The 4,782-nt window shown below is 43.8% G+C and overlaps 1 pseudogene; it reads right to left on the bottom strand.

Moving 5' to 3' along the window:
* Window positions 1-2,638: 2,638 nt before the first annotated feature.
* On the bottom strand, window positions 2,639-3,760 carry LOC102762741 (annotated as a pseudogene).
* Between the last annotated feature and the right edge of the window lie 1,022 nt (window positions 3,761-4,782).

Raw genomic sequence — 4,782 nt, 5'->3', positions numbered from 1 at the left:
ATCTGGGAGGTGTGGATAGGTATTGAAGTGCAGAAAAGATAGAGCAGCACTAACCCATCACAAAGTCATCAGGATGAGTGTCCTCAGACTCCCCTGCACTGGGGCAGGAAACAAAACACACTTTTTGTGTAAGCAGAGAAACTCATGTGAACGTCTCACTGTTATATACAAGTCCAAAATGGAATATCTCTGTCTTTGGTCGTCATGTTGAAATGACCACAGCTCCTTCAGAAATGGCCTGCTTGGAACATGTCCATCTACCTCATTACCATAGCAACAAACCTGTGTCTGTAAATACAGTTAACTTACATTTTTGGATTGCATATTTATAAATTCACATACTACTTAAATTTTATTTATAACCCCCAAATCAACACTAGTGATGGCTTTTGCCATTATTCATGGACACACACATGGTGGTGAGAAATTTGAATTGTCTGATGTGAACATTCCCAGCTGGAGTTGAACAAGGTGACATTCTGCCTTTTTTCTTTCAGCTTTCATATTATAAACAAGTATCCTCTTTCCATCTGTGAAGTGCCACATTTTTGTGCTATTTTTGGTGATTTTACTGTTGAAATGGCTCCCAAAAATAGTGATAAGTTGCTGTGTAGTGTTCTGATGCTCAAGAAATCTGTGATGTGACTAAGGGAGAAAAAGTGTGAGATGAGATTTGTTTAAGCATATGTTATAGTGCTGTTGGCAACGAGTGCTATCTTAATGAATCAACAATAGTATCAAACAAATAAGTTGTCGTTATACAGAAACACATAACATGAAACAAGGCCGTGTGTTGATAGGTGAATGAAACATGAACTTAACCCTGTATTTTCCAAGGCTAACATGCAAAGTGTCCCCTTGAGAGTTCGACTGGGAGACCGGGAGTTGGATCGCTCGCTATCATGTATGCTAACCACCAGGGGGTGATGCAGAATGAAGGGAGGCCCTGGTTGGCAGTTGGAAGGCCCCAATTGGCCCTGATCGCCTGCCAGGCCAAGGGACCCTACCCGAGCACGAATTTTATGTGCCAGGCCTCTAGTTTAAAAGTAAATGTTGACTTAAACATTCGCGATACATATAAAGCTCTCAGAATGGATATTATTGAAATCCCCTGTGAAATGATTTGTAACATCTATTATTGAAGCTACCTTTGGAAATAGTATATATATATATAGATAGATAATATTAAAAATATATCTAAACGTGTGACTCCTTGTTACTAGATTTATTATCAAAAGATTGTCACCTAACGTAATCGAAGCTCAAATATTAACAGGATCTGCAGAAGGAAAGGTTGTTCTGATTCCAAGAATTGATTTGTCCCTGTCTGACACTGGTCTCCCATTTAAAATAATTTGAAGACAATTTCCCATGATGACAGCATTTGCAGCGACTATTAATAAATCACAAGGACAAACTAGACAGAGTAGGAATATTCCTACCTGAACCTGTTTTCGGACATGGTCAACCATATGTTGCTTTCTCTCGAGTTCGAAGAGTGTGTGACGTTAAAGTTGTAAATACTTCATCACAAGGGAAATTAGTCAAACACCCTGAAAGTGTTTTTACTCTTAATGTGGTATACAGGGAGATACTAGAATAAGTTTAATCAGTTTATCAGTCATTGTTTTTATCAATTTTTTTCCCCCACTTAAAATATTTATTAGTCTGGAAAAAGAACCCAGGCTGCACCCCACCCTTTCCCAAACCACTTCCCGAATCAAGCAACAGGACTCAAAGGAATTGTTTCAAATAAGCCAGAATGTATCTGGGGAACAACAGTCATTCATTCCCTAGACCTGACATTACAATTACATGTTTTCCAAGGAGAGAGGAGGGGGCCAATGAGAATGGTAGATGGACTAGATGAGGGGAAACCGGATGGGCCCTTCTTTGTCACAGTTTGGACTCAGAGAAGGGTTGAAATAAACAGGTTATTTTTGAAAGAAGGGAGATAAAAGGAGAAGCAAGGGAAAATCAAGGGCTGGTTCTCCCTGACCACATAGCATTGTAGAAATAAACAGAGTTGCAACTTCAGTTGCTGGAACAGGGAGTTGAGGACTCAGCACCTGGATAGAGAAGCCCAAGCCTGCTTTTTCAACTCTACTGTGAATAGAGGTAAAAGCCTCCACTTCCTTTTCCTTCAGAGAATTCAGTAAGGTCTGCCTGAAGGCAAGAGGGCATGATGACAGACTTATAGCTCCAGCCCAGGCTAAGTTTCTCCCCATTCATTTCCAAAGGCCCTGCCCAAGAGAACTACTGAAATAGAGTACCAAGATTCTCTCCCTGCTCCCCAGGTCCAAGAACGGGGAATGGAGACAAGGCACAAAGACCCTGGGTACAAAGGTGAACATCAAAGTGGCCAAATATAACAAGGGTGCCTTCCTTCACCTGGTAGGTAGCTGGGCCTTTGCTAGCAGCAGAAACCACAATCAAAAGGGCTCACAGAAATGGCCTGCAGAACAAGTCTTATTCCTAGAAAGTCAGGGGAAAAGCTTCAGTTGGTATGGTACCATCTTGGGTGGGAAGACAGAGGGCAGCACGCAGGCCACTCCCATGAGAACACTCCTGGCTCAGCTCCCACTGGTTCTCCAGATGTTCCCCATGGCTGGCAACCAGGGAGGAAACATGTTGTGTTTCACATGATCAGACACTGTTCACATTGACACCTGGTGGGCCTGACACATTTAGGGCATCCAGGTCAAAGTTGAGGCCAGGGCCGAAACCGGTTTGGCTCAGTGGATAGAGCGTCGGCCTGCGGACTGAAGGGTCCCGGGTTCGATTCCGGTCAAGGGCATGTACCTGGGTTGCGGGCACATCCCCAGTGGGAGATGTGCAGGAGTCAGCTGATCAATGTCTCTCTCTCATCGATGTTTCTAACTCTCTATCTCTCTCCCTTCCTCTCTGTAAAAAATCAATAAAATATATTAAAAAAAAAAAGTTGAGGCCAGGAAGCATCTCCCCAGCTAGCTCTTTTGGAGGATGGCCCCAATCCTGTAGCTGCTGCATAAGGTCTCAAAATGAGCCTTCTGAGCAGCCTCACTGTCTGTGGGGGTCTCTGCTTCAAACTGCTCACATATCTTGCCCATGACACCGTGCTGTTCCTGATATTTTTCAAACTGTTCTAAAGGTAGAGATTCCCCGTGACTCTGCAACTATTCTGGATACTTTTCTGTGATCTCCTTCAGTGATGGGTACAGCACATCCTTGGAAACTAAGTTCTGCATGATACTCTACATGATGGGGAGCATGTTTCCTCCACCATCCCCTTCATCCATGCCCAGCCTTTCCACAGTCTTGGTCAGCTCCTCTATGTACGTGCCTGATTTCTGCAGATCAGTGGCATTTTGGGCCAGTCTACTTAGTGTCTCCTTTAGTCAAGAAGTGAATTCTTGTTGGGAAGTTACGTCACTACCCACTCTTCCAGCAGCCTGTGAGAGCTTTTAGAACTGCTCCACCAAGTGCGACTCTTCCTCAGCCAACTTCTTCATTGCCTTCTCAAATTCTGCAGTGGCTTGAGAAGCCAGCTCATTGTCGAATAGTTCCTGGAAAAACAGTTCTTGGGAGGCGAAGAATGCATCTTTGGCAGTGTCTCCTGGTGATCTCTTCTGGGGCCCTGAAGCATCAGGGTCCGTGGTGGTTGGATGGTTGCTGGGGAGGGTCTGGCCTTACCAAAATTATCAAGAGCACTTTGCAGAAGCTCTTCTAATTCCTGGTCCGTGTTGGCCCCGACCCCATAGTCCCCCTCTGCTGTGGCCATCTTGCTGCCCTCAATGCTGTTTTTACATCATGTTTTTGTTGTTTTTATATCATGTTTTTGTATCCTTTATTATTGTTATATCATGTTATTGATTATTTATGAATCAATTTATTATTTTCATATACATTTTACTAACTTTCTTTCATCTCTGACACTTCTATTATAGAGAAAGGGTAAATAGCGATATTAAAATATTTCTTCTAATTAATTTCCTTGCAATGTGCATAAATCTGTACACTGGGCCACTAGTGGTTTAGTATTTGTTGATTCAGTGTTTGTGGTGACATTGTGATGAGAATAATGAGAACCAACTCTTTGAGATTCAAAACATCTAAATATCAAAGTTCTCTATGCAGAAGCTTCTTTCCTCTTCCTCCCTTTTGTTTTTCCTTCCCGCCTGCCTGCCCTCCCTTCCTTTCCTTTTTTTCCTTTTTCATACTAGGAGTTTGAAAACTCCAACAACTGTTAGTCCCCCAGAAACCCTGGTGAATTGTTTGTAATTAGCAGTGCCACTCAATGGTTCCTGACTCACCAGGCATGGAAATCACCTGTGGACTTGTTACAAAAGTAAGTTTATAGTTGTGAGTATACAAAACACAGAGTTTATTCTTATATTATTATATATTTATTATTGCACTAGAGGCCTGATGCATGAAATTCATGCATTTGGAGGGGGTGGTCCCTCAGCCCAGCCAGCACCCTCTCACAGTCCAGGACCCCTGGGGGATGTCTGCCTGCTGGCTTAGGGGGATCGGGCTTAAACCAACATTTAGATATCCCTCTCACAGTCCAGGTCCCCTTGCTTCTTACTGCCTGCCAGCAGCGGAGGCGGGAGAAGCTTCTGCCACTGCCAGTGAGCTTGCCAGCCATCAGCCTGGCTTCTGGCTGAGCGGCGTTCCCCCTGTGGGAGCACTCTGACCACCAGGGGGCAGCTCCTGTGTTGAGCCCCCTGGTAGTCAGTGCTTGCCATAGCTACCAGTAGTTCTGCTGGTCATTCCACCGTTAGGTCGATTTGCATATTA

Source organism: Myotis davidii, unplaced genomic scaffold (assembly GCF_000327345.1).
Source record: "Myotis davidii unplaced genomic scaffold, ASM32734v1 scaffold5060, whole genome shotgun sequence".
Classification (NCBI taxonomy): domain Eukaryota; kingdom Metazoa; phylum Chordata; class Mammalia; order Chiroptera; family Vespertilionidae; genus Myotis; species Myotis davidii.
This window is presented reverse-complemented; position numbering and strand designations above follow the sequence as displayed.